Here is a 13,238-nt window from a genome sequence, read left to right as displayed (position 1 = left end):
CTTTCCTTTTAAAATTTGAGCCCATAAATCATTGGGATGACTAACTAATCTCCATGCTATTCTACTGATCATGGTCTGGTTAACTTTATTTTCTTTTTTTAAATCCTAACCCTTCATGTTCTATAGGATTGCATAAGAAGTCAAAAGCTTTTATGTAAATTCCTTTATAATTAGTGTGTTTTCCCCATCAAAAGTCTCTTTGGATATCATTGATCCTTTTAGTTATATTTTTTGGTAATACAAAGCATCCCATACTAAAAATGGGCATGCTAGACAACACAGATTTATTTAGAACTATTTTACTAGGCTGTGATAGTATTTTCCCTAACCAAATCTTTGTTCTTTGTTCCATTTTTTCTATTATGTTATCGAAAGCCTTGAGTTTTGATCTGTCTATAAAAAGAGGGATTCCTAAGTGTGTGTCTTTTATATTGATCTTTTTTATTTTCATTAATCTACAAATTATGCCCTGATGTTTGTTATGGACTTTCTTACTGAAGAAAAGTCTAGATTTTGCGAAGTTAATAACTTGGCCTGAAGCTTTACTAAACATTTGTATAGCTTCCAGTAAGTTATTACAACTGATAAGGTCTGCTTTTGTAAACAAAAGAAAGTCATCCGCAAAGAAAAGATGGGATATTGGTGTTGCTTTAGGTGTTAGTTTGATGCCTTGCACCTTTTTTTGAGATTCTAAATGACTAAGCAATCTAGAGAAAACTTCCATACACAAGATGAAAAGATAAGGGGACAAATGATCCCCTTGTCTTGTTCCCCTAGTGGGATTAAACTCATCACAAGGGTTCCCATTTAGTAAAACCGCTATTGGGGTTGTTAAGATACATTGGTGAATTAATGTGCACCAATCTTCTGAGAAACCAAAAGCTCTTAAGGTTTTTATAACAAAGTTCCAATTTACCCTATCGAAGGCCTTGGACATGTCGATCTTTAAACCTATGTTACCTATTTTCTTTTTGTTTTTCATAGAATGAACAATTTCATGTGCAACAATAATGTTGTCTGAAATCTGCCTAGATGATAGGAAAGCCGATTGTAAAGGTGATATTATTTTTTCTAAGGATATTTTGAATATGTTTGCCATTAGTTTTGCTATTATTTTGTATGGAGTATTACACAGTCCTATAGGTCTGTAATCTGAAGGGGACTTTGGATTTTTTGTTTTTGGAATGAGAAAAGGAAAGTTTTGTTAAGATTGTCATCTAACTTCTTGTTTTTAAAAAAGTCTTGCACTACTTCTACTAGCTGAGGACCTACAATATCCCAAATGTGTTTAAAGAACTTACAGGGAATCCATCTTGTTAGAGCACTGCTCGGTCAAACTCGCATGCGTTTTTATCTCAAGCATGTTTGTCAATGTTGGTGATCAAAATTGTAAGTCTTGATTTCTAGTCTCTTATAACTAAGTCTCGGACTAGGATAGTAAGTGTAGTTGAGCTCAAGGACTTCATGGCGATTCATCATACAAGTAGAAGATATACTCAAGGAACCGGTGGAACTTCTCGACAAAAAGGTATGTGGAAACTTGAACTTATATGTCACTCAAAAGTCTATCTATTCTATCTCCTACTCTTTGAGACAAAAGTTGTATGCTATATATATAGACTAGATTATACACATTTGGTATTTCGAGCCGAGTATACCTCGCCTATCTATATCTCGAAATATGTGTCGGTAAGCTTTTCACTTCGACCAAGTTTATCTTTACCTAGTGACTAAAGTCATGAATGTTTCAATCACTTTGGAAATTGCTTTGACGAGAAATGGTGTAACAACTACATAACGTCCTCTAAGAATGTTTCAAGGATTGGAATGAGAGTTTATATTACATAACCAATGGATTCCTTGAACCGAAGTTCTCGAACTTTGTTGATCAAGAGAACCGGAAGTATGGCAAGTGCCAAGTCCGTGAACTTCCGAAGTTCTCAAACCCGAGAATTTCTGCTGGAGTTGACAAACTACTTGCGTGAGCCAAGTCCGCGAACCGGCGAAGTTCTCATCCCGAGAATTTCTGCCGGATTTTGTAAACTCTGTCTGGTGTCTTAAGTACGCGAATCTAGTCTGCGAACTTGAGAAGGTTATATATCTAAAGATGATTTCTGAATATAATCTTAAAAGACTAAGGAATGCTTTTGCAAACAGTGGCTATTAAAGTTCATGAACCGATTCGAGTGAATCAAATCATCTTTGCTTTAATTGTGTCTTGTATAGTTACATAAGATTTCCTTGCAATTGAACAACTCTCTTAACTAGTTCATTTGAGATAGTTATGGTGAAGAAGAACATGGTTGGTATGAAATTCTCATATGGTTAACCTTTCAGTTAAACTATTGTTGAACTAACAATGCACACATTTGGGTACGGTTCAAAAACCTAGAAGCGTGCAGTTCATTTGTGTATAACAAGCTAAGTTTTCGATCTAACGGTTGAGAAATATTAGCTTGAATCTAAATCAGGTTTTCATCTAACGGTGGATATTGATTGCTTTGTAACTAAGGAAAAACCCTGATTTGAAAGGCCATATAAGGGGACATCTAGCAACTCCGCAAAACTAATCCACACACCTTACGTGTGATACTAGTTTGCGTGCTAGAATCGATTCTCCTTTAACCTTTGGTTTTCTTCTTCTAAAACCAGGTTAACGACTTAAAGACTTCATTGGGATTGTGAAGCCATGCTGATACTACTTTTATCGTAGTTGTGTGATCTGATCTTGCATCTTCTATCGTAACAGTACAATCATATTGATTGGCTTGAGATTGTTTGATTTCTACGATAGGCAAGATATTAAAGTAATCACAAACATCTTCGTCTCATTGTTTGTGATTCCGCAACATCTTGTTTCGCTACCATACGATTAAGATTGTTGTGAGGTGATTGATTAATCTAGGCTGTTCTTCGGGAATATAAAACCGGATTATCAATTGGTTCCTGTTCGCCTTGATTATTATCAAAAGACGGAACAAAAACTTTAGGGTTTTTCTGTGGGAGACAAATTGATCCTTTGATAGACTTGTTTGTGTGAGACAAATTTGTTTATTGTTAAAGCCTGCGATTTTGGGTAGTAGCAACTCTTAGTTGTGGGTGAGATCAGCTAAGGGAATCAAGTGCGCAGTATCCTGCTGGTATTAGAAGCGTAGGAGTACAACTGTACCTTGGATCAGTGGGAGACTGATTGGGGTTCAACTATAGTTCAGTCCGAAGTTAGCTTGGAGTAGGCTAGTGTCTGTAGCGGCTTAATACAGTGTGTATTCAATCTGGACTAGGTCCCGGGGTTTTTCTGCATTTGTGGTTTCCTCGTTAACAAAATTTCTGGTGTCTGTGTTATTTCAGTTTCCGCATTATATTGTTTATCTTTATAATTGAAATAATACAAGTTGTGCGTTTAGATAATCAATTAGATTAATCCAACCTTTGGTTGTTGATTATCATTGATTGATCCTTGGACATTGGTCTTTGGTACCGTCCAAGTTATTCCTTGTGTTTGATTAGGACTCGCTGATTTCTATTAGCTTGAGTAAATCAAAACAAGAGAGAGATATTAACTCCTTAAGATACTTTTACCTAGATTGAGTCTGACTGTCTAGTTGATTCTCTAGAAAGTGTTTCGAAATTAGTCCATACAGATTGCTAAGCGAAATATTGGGTGGTGTTGTTAGACCCCCGCTTTTTCAATTGGTATCAGAGCAGGCAAACACGTTAAGACCTCATAAGTATGTGTTTGTAGCGATCTGACTCTATGGATAAGAGCATTATCTCTGATAAACGCGTTACTGGAAATAAGAATTTTATCTCGTCTAATTCTAAAAAGAAGGGTTCTACTATCTTGTACATAGATAAACCTTCCACACCGACGAGACATACTAACACCGACATGTGTTCTTCCGATAACCCTTCAATTGAACGGGAAACAGCTGAAGAGAGTCAATTGATTCTAAATCTTGCTAGAATCCAAGCTGATAGATTTAATCGGTTAAAACATCATGTCGATGTTCTACTTGGTGTAATAAGAGATTGCAAATCCAAAGGAAATTCTGATGTTCAGTCATTGTGTGCGTCTCTTGAAGCTAGTCTCAGAAGAGATGCCTTGGAAATTGAACATCGCTTAAGTAACCTCTCTATTCAAGGATGCTCAAAGCAATCTAATGTACCAAGTACTTATGACACAAAAGATGGTTCATGCTCATAAGAAAAAACTGAAACCCCTTCTTGTAAAACGAATGTGCCTGAAGTCACCATCAATCAAAAAGGCTGCACATCAAATGAAGGGAGGAAATCTTCTAACGATGTTTTAAGGTTGTACTATCTAATCATTCTGATGATCAAGAAGTATGTATTGTCTGTGAAACAAAGAGTTCGGTGAAACGAAAGGGAACCTCTAAGTTGAAGAAAAAATCCTTGGTTCAACTTCAACACACCTTAGATTTGATTGTTAAAGGTGCAACTGACATTCGTATGTCTAAACCAATTGGTTTTCGTACTTACCCTGTGTATGTTACCAGGAAAGTCAGTTCAATGAGTTCCTCAAACACTCGAGAACAAAACAGACATCTGAATAAAGATCGTCTAAAGGAAGATCGTGTGATGATCTCTGAAAATAACATTGCTCCTGTTGAGAAAGAAAGTTCAGATGGAAGAAGAAAAATTGATGAAATGAGAGATAATCTGAAGAAGATAATTGAAGGGTATAAAGATTTCGTCAACAGGTTGTCTTCCTCATCAAACCTAAGTTCCTCTGGTAAGAACTCAAACCATGTCTCGTATTTTGATGACAATAAATTTTATGATAATTTCTCACATAACAAGGGATCATTTCCTCGTCTCGAAAGGAAAAAGAAACTTGGCCATAAACACAAATCTCTTGATGAGCATATTGCTCATACTTGTGCTAATTAATCACAAGGTTTAAAGAGCTTAACACTAGTACATAAATGACCTTTAGCCACGCTAAATATAAATTTGCATGTCACGCCTTTTTGGTTTTGGCGTGTCTATAGGGTATACTTCTACCCTATAAACACGCAATGTTCAATGGGCGTGTTCATATAAGTGCTTTCAGCCACGCCAGGACTACTAGCATGTCAAAATTTCAACCGTTTAGTCACGTTAACTTCAATTTTTTGATTGGGCGTGTTTATAGACCAGTCTATGGCCACATTAGGTATTGGGCGTGTTTATAGACCAGTTTATGGCCACATTAGGGAGTTGTGGCGTGTCCAAAGGGTTAGTCACGCCACTTAAGGTGTGGTTTTAAAGTTGGTTCATTAGACACGCCAGTATATGCGTGTCCATAGTGTACGATTGATTGACACGCCAAATTCAAAGTGTGGCCAGAAAGTTCTTCTTTGGACACGCCGGTATATTGTGTCCATAGTGTACGATTTATAGACACGCCAGTATATCGTGTCCATAGTGTAGGATATATAGACACACCAAGTTGAAAGTGTGGCCAAAAAGTTCTTCTTTGGACACGCTAATATATGTGTGTCCATAGTGTGCGTTTTAAAGACACACCGGTTTTATAGCGTGGATAAAAAGTTCGTTTTGAAAAAATTAATAAAAATCTTTCGCCCATATTCGAACGCATGACCTCGAAGGATTTAGATAACGTACCAATCCACCAAGCTGGCCATCTTTAGATGTTTTTGATTAGTGTTTTGAAAATACTAGATTGGTTGAACTACTCAACATTTAAATAAACACGCCAAGTTGAAAGTGTGACCAAAAAGTTCTTCTTTGGACACGCTAGTATATGTGTGTCCATAGTGTGCGTTCTATAGACACGCCGATTTTATAGCGTGGCTAAAAAGTTAGTTTTGAAAAAATCAATAAAAATCTTTCGCCCATATTCGAACACATGACCTCGAAGGATTTAGATAACGTACCAATTCACCAAGCTGCCCATCTTTAGATGTTTTTGATTAGTGTTTTGAAAATATTAGATTGGTTGAACTACTCAACATTTAAATAAACACGCCAAGTTGAAAGTGTGGCCAAAAAGTACACCCAAAACCCTCAAGACTAATTCCCTAGCTTTCTATGGAATAGATTCTGACTTGCATGTTCTGCAAGTTATTGGGTTCTCCAAAAATATTTCTGCAAATCTTCTAAACACCTATAATCAAAATTTCTTTGGTAGTCCGTTGCATTGGAATGCTATAAATAACTTGGGAGTCTGCAATTTGGTTTCTAAAAGATCCTACTCCTGGACTATGTGTGCTATCAAAATTTCCTCTCAGCTACCACACTGCATTTCTGGTAAGATTTTTCATTGCTATCTCAAGCATTTCTGTACCAATATGTTATTCTATCTCTATAACTTCAAAGTTGCCTATGCTACCAGTTGGAGTAGTTCATATGAATGCCCAGATAAAACTATTAACCCCATAAAACAATTTCAAACCTTCATGATAACGAGAAAATTTCCAAAGGTGTCTAGTTTTCTTTAGTTATTCCAAAAAATGTTATAAATTACCAAAAATGTTTGAATATGTACCCATTGCTTGATATTGTGTACACAATATCAAGAATCCACACCTATAATGTGTACACATTATACCTTTTTTGGAAATTTTAAAAAACTAGACATTTTTAGTAAATAACTTTCTGTAGAAAACACTTTTGGGCATAACCCCCTTTCAAATTCCCCCTGCTATTTACTATAGTCACCATATCAAGCTCAAAACCAAAATTAAACACAACATCCACTCAACCAAGCATAATACCATAACCCAGAACCACATATACATTCAATTGAACATCATTGTCTTTAAAACCAACACTATCAAATCCAAAATCAGCACCACTAACATTAACTGTTTATCCATGAGAAACATATGCAATATTCACCCAAAAAACTTTTACATGAATACTTACTTTACCATCTGGAAGGGGATGGTTGAATACTGGTCAAGCTCCTGGTGCAACCCCAGAGGTCCCCACACCACTTCCAACAACCTTCTTGTTAGATCCACTCCCTTCTGATGCAACCCTCCTCCTTGGCACATAATAGTTTCCCCTAGGAGGAGGCATAGGCACTACTACATCCTCAGGAATCTCATTAGAATCAGTTATCTCCCCTGGTCCGAAGATTGCAATATCATAAGCATCCTCTTCCAACTGTCGCATCACTGGTGCCAGCATGAAGATATTGGGAAGACTACCACATCATTGGGGAGACCTTGAGTGTCATTCTCCCGAATCTTAGCTTTGCATGCAACTGGAACTGGTGCAGAATAGAACCCCTGTCTAGCACCACCACAAACCACCTGTTGCTCCCCTACAAGCACCACACCTTCATTAATCACAAACTGGCCTTTGTCAGGATGAACGACATACACCACCCACCCTTCATCAGCCCCTTGGAGTTGAGAAAGTCGAGGATCCAACGCATAAGCACTGGAATTATCATGCATAACAACCCTATCCTCTTTGACTTCTCCAACACCTCCAGTACCAACTTGCATGTTTGGATTTGGTTCCTCACTGCTGCTACTGCTTATCTCTACTACCTGTCAAATTGGAGAAATGGGGGAATCCCAATCAATAACACCATCACAGTTACTAATAAAGCCAATTACAACTATGAAATTCACTTTCAACACCTTGAACCCAACAATTCTTCCATGATTATCAAAAATCAATACCTGGTTTTCTTGCATATTCATCTTAGCCTTCTTTTCCTCTGGTCTACCCATGGATTCCTGATTTATAGACATGGCTGGGCGATCATTCAGATTTAGATATGCATTATAACCTCGCTTTGACATAGCTTCAATAATTGGAACACTGAAAGGATTTTGCGGAGATGGAATGTGGAAGTTACAGAGTTACAGAATTGGAAATTAAAACTGATTTCTTCCAAACATGCCTTATGGACAAGAAGACCAACAGTTAACACATCTCACCTATCCTTTTTCAATCCTCAAGATCAATTAGTTGAGATATCGTGGAGGCACATGCCTAAGTGCATGCAAAGACATATTGAACGTCACCGCAACTTATTGGCCGTTAAGAGGCGGCAGCAAACACTTGGCAGCTATTTGGCAAGCGGACTCTCTAAGCGGGCTACCCGTGACCCGAAGTCGAAACCCATAACCACAGCTCCCCTCAACTATTTTCGTCAGAGACGGGCTTGAAGTGGCAAGTGGAAGCCCAATTACCTTAAAACTTCTAGAAGAAGACGCTGTTATCCTTCTGAACAAGCCCATCCTTTTGAAAAAATTAATAAAAAGCTTTCGAACGCAATATTCGAACGCATGACCTCAAAGAAGTTAGGTAACGTATCAATCCACCAATCTGCCCATCTTTAGACGTGTCTATAGGGTGTTTTGAAAAAATTAAACTAGTTCAGCTACTCAGCATTTTAATAAACACGCCAAATCAAAGTGTGGCATGTTATAATATGCATGGGATATGGTGGCTATCCACTTAGCACCATTAGTTAGACCAAGCACCTTTCATAAGCACCTTGTTACACCAAGAACCTTGTATAAGCAACTTGTATAAGCTACTTAAGCAATAGTAAGCTACTTTGTTGAATGAAATTAACACCTAAAGCTAGTGGGTGTTGAATTGCATGGTTTGCAAGCTAGATGTGTTATTGCTACATAACATCCTACATGTAGTGTGACATGTAATATTAGGTGGTGTATACAAGCTAACACCTTAAGACTTGTATAAATAACTCCCTTAGACTATTGTATTTTGTATCCCAATTTCTTAAGTGAATGAGAAATTCTCCCTTCTCCCTTATTACTTCTCTTAATATCCATCTTGAGTTTAGTGGTTAATTGGTATTTGCTTTAGTTATTGTTAATATTACTTTGGAAACGTAATATGGCCAAAATTTTCCTTTTTTGGACACGCTATTATATGAAGGACTGTTCTAGAAGGAAGAGCATTTTTAGCAGGTTGCAATGAAGCCTCCCAACTGGTGTTGCCATCTCCTAGTATGCATAAAACATAAAGAGTTAATTAGACCCCAAAGATAAACATCAAAGTTTGGTGACCCGCCAGATACTCCCTTAGTGGCAGTTCCAAAGAGGGTAAAAGTCTTAATGGTAATTAGGTGTTGAAAATAGGTATTGATAGGGTAATATGGTTATTAGAGTGAAGGGGACACGGATGGCTTTGAATGGGCGTAGTTAACAAAGTGACATGACGGCTAACTAAGCGACATAAATGGAATTGAATTGACACAATGGGGTATTTGAGGGGTTAATTAGCAGAGAGATTACCATTTTTAGATAGATCTTTAACATAAGAGGAAAGGTTTAGGTTTAGCAAACTAAATTGAGAGTATGGATGATCCTGCCCAGAATTCAACCAATTCCATCGGAAATCTTCCAAATGCACCACCAGTAACACCTGAATTTGCACAAGCCAAGTCAATTCTCCCTTCTTTGAGCATAGAGGAATTGCAGCAGTTAAGAGAAGATGCACATTCTGAAATTGATCATCGGATTCAAGAGCAAACTCTTCAGAGAGAGGCAGAAGAGGCTGTTCGGGAGCGGAAGAAAAGGAGATTTGAGGATCTCTACAATGCATGGCTACCCAAGTTCTTAGAATGGCAAGAACGGAAGGATGAGGAAAAGGCTGAGAAGCAGGCCAAGACCCCAAAGTTTGGAAGTTCAACAGAAAGTGATTTCGAGGCCTCAGAAGGGTACGAGTATGAAGTGGAGGAAGTGGATACCAGTGACCTAGATTCGGATGCTGCGGAGGTTAAGCAAAGGATGAATTCTTATCATGATGAGAAGGCGAGAAGGCGATTTGAATATGAACTTTCCAATCCCAAGATTTTTGCTCGCACCATGAGTGAGGGTGAACCTGTTGCAGTGAAGGTGAGCCGTCGAATTGCTGATCTCGATGATGAGTCAAGTGATGAAGAAAAGGAAGAAGGGGATGAGGATAGTGATGATGAATCATCATTCAGTGGGACTTCTCCTGCACCATCTGATAGCGAGGACTATGGTGAAGAGGGTATGGATACTGATGAGAATGAACGGTGGTAAGCTCATCAGAGTTACCAGGAAAGGCTAGATTTTCAGGCATGCATAAATCCTGAAAACGATCAACAAGTTTTTTGCAAAACATCTTTTCTGGTAATTTTCCTTCCTTCTACTCTTCCTGATGTTGGTGCGAAAGATGGCAAGTTTCTTTGTATTTTGAAAGTTGATGCAGACGGTTTTGGATTTCCTTTTATTTTGATTTTGTGGGCAAGTAGTAAGATACAGGGAATTTTTTTGTGTTTGGATTGTAAAGTTGAAAGGGGTAGTCGTTGTTTCAAGTTTGTAGTAATGGTTTGTAATGAAAGGGGTTTGGTTTATGGCCTTTTGGTGAAGGTATTTTGAGAATATGTAATGGTAGTTGTAATGGTAGTTTAAAGCTTTGATCTTTTGAGGGTTTGATAGTTGTGTGAACTTGTGGTGCTGATGCGGAAATTGAAAAACCTTGCTATAATGCTCAATGAGCTGATAAATGTTAAAGGAATGTTTGTAGTATTGGACTTGTTTTTGTTATTGTCTTCTTGTTTTTGTAAATGTACAAACAAGCAATGTTCTTGGTGAATGATTCTAAAATTCCAATGATTGTTAAGTAGAGATGCTAAGGAATGACTGAATTAATGAATCAATAGGGTATATAAAATGTTGTTTAAGATGGTGGGTATTACTCCAGTTTATAAAATGTTGTTGGAGTAATATTAATTCAAAGAATATTTTAGGCCCAATTCCAAAAAAAAAACTATGTGCAAGCCTAGTACTATTACTACTAATCCTAGCATGACAGAATATTAATTCAATAATCAGTATAGCCAAATCCAAACTCATCCAACATTGCTAAAACCCATCTTCATACAAAACCCCACCATGATTTAAGAATCAATTTTTTTTCAACAATCCATACATTCATTCTCTAGTTAACATAAAAATCCAAACAACTACATTCTATCACCTGGCTTGTCGCTTAGTCCTTGGAAATGGTTGCTCAGAAGCAGTCGTTTGAGAAGCAGGGACTGCTGTTGGTGCTGGTGCAGGTGGTTTCCTTGCAGTTCTACCCTTAATGTCGTCCCGATAGTAATCATCCCTGGACGTCCTTTGCAGGTCAAGTTTATCTGCCTTTGGAAATTTATACTAATTCCGAAAAATAACTTTCGTACTGAATTCCTCGTCGACTTCATCACCAGCATATTTCCAGATTTGGGTAGGTGCAGCTAACACAATAGACTTTCTTTTATTTTACTGGTCTGGCACATAAAATACCTTCTTAGCTTGGGAGGCTACAACGAAAGGATCATCCTGGAGTCCCAACTTATCAAGCTCAACCAAAATGTAGCCAAGTTTGTCTTTTGAGACCCCTGCTTTGGTAACCCATTTACACCTGAAAAGTGGCACTTTTAGCGAATGATATGTCAGCACCCATATCTCTTGTAAAACACCATAATAATCCGCCAGATTGAGGGTAATCCCCGCTTGTTTAATGTGCGTGTCAGTTGCCTCTACGTAAACCCCGCTATTCTGGTTAACGGAACCATCATGAGATTTTGTGCGAAACAGGTATCCATTGATGTGATATGCTTCGTATGTCTCTACTTATGCATTCGGTGGGATTGATAGCCACCTTAAGTCCTGATTGAAGTTTTCCCTAGAGTCTGCCCACTCACTGTCAACCTGAAATACATTATAAGGATTAGCCTCCGTCTCAACGCAAAAGTTACATAGCAAGAGTGACATTTTCTGCAAACTCTTACCACTTTTTGTAACCATTTGGAGAACTCTTCACGATGTTTTTGATCTAGCTGTCTATCACTCATACCAAGATATTTAACCTTCAAAAAATTCTGGTGTCGGTTGGACAGTGCAATGATTAATGTTATTATCTTTACAGAAATTCGGACACAGAATCAAAAACTAAATAAAAAATGAGGTTATCTGGTTAGATCTAGTTATACTTACTCAACGTAAGGAGCAACTTCAGGCGAATTCCGCAATACATAGAAATGCGCTTTATCAAACAGATCCTTATCAACACGAGGAAACTTAGGATTTGACATTGGTTTTCCCCTGAAAGAATAAGAATCTTCGCCAGTGTCATATGTGTTGAGTTTGTCTGGTGGAATTCCGAATGTATCATTCATGCGTTGTTGGTGCTCATTGATAACCTCAATTGTCTCTTCCGCAAGGTTCCCTTCAGCAATGCTTCCTCCAGGTATGTTTCTGTTTCGCACATGCACTTTTATGACCTTCATGCACCTTTCAAACGGATACATCCATCGAAAGAATACAGGACCACAAATTTGCACTTCCCTGGTAAGATGCACAGTTAAATGAACCATGATGTCGAAAAAGGATGGAGGAAAGTATTTCTCAAGCAAGCACAACGTCACAATGAGATCCGACTGTAATTTTTCTAGCTCTGCCACCTTGATTTCTTTGCTAGATATTTCCCTGAAAAAGAAACAAAACCTGATAATAACATATCTTGTTGGCTGCGACATAATTGATTTAATCGCAATGGGAAAAAAATGTTGCATTAGTATGTGATAATCATGCGATTTTAGTACGATAAGCTTTCGATCTCTTCGATTCACTAGTGTTGAAAAGTTTGAACAATACCCTTGTGGAACCTTTATCTCGGATAATGTTGCACATAACTTATCCTTTTCCTCCGGGCTTAATGAGTGGCATGCTGCCTTTAGTATATATCCCCCTTTGCCATTTTCCCGAGGTTACAACTCGTCTCTAAAACCCATCTCCTTCAGGTCCATTCGAGCAGCAAGGTAGTCTTTCGACTTAAATTCATTGTTCAACAATGTTCCAACGATACTCTCGCATACATTCTTTTTGACGTGCATGAAATCTATGCAATGGTGGACAACATGATACCTCCAGTAGGGGAGGAGACGGAACCATATATTGAACTTTTTCCAGTAGCGCCTTTCGATCTCCTTCTCCTTCCCCTTCCCCTTTTTTGGGTCGATGGTCTTTTCGATTCTCTTCATCTTTCCACCTCTTCCAGGGTTATCCTGCACGAATTCCACCACAATGTTCTTCCGTCCTTTTCCCCATTTATTCTTTATAATATTTACCTCATTGTATATTTTTGACGGGGTCATAAGTTCCGGAGCCTTTCAGTTTCTTCTTTTCCGTTGAACCCCTTCTGACGTCTGGATGGATGATCGTATGGTAGGTATCTTCTATGCCCGGTATAAACCTCTTTTCTAC

The sequence above is a fragment of the Papaver somniferum genome, chromosome 9 (assembly GCF_003573695.1).
Source record: "Papaver somniferum cultivar HN1 chromosome 9, ASM357369v1, whole genome shotgun sequence".
Taxonomy (NCBI): domain Eukaryota; kingdom Viridiplantae; phylum Streptophyta; class Magnoliopsida; order Ranunculales; family Papaveraceae; genus Papaver; species Papaver somniferum.
This window is presented reverse-complemented; position numbering follows the sequence as displayed.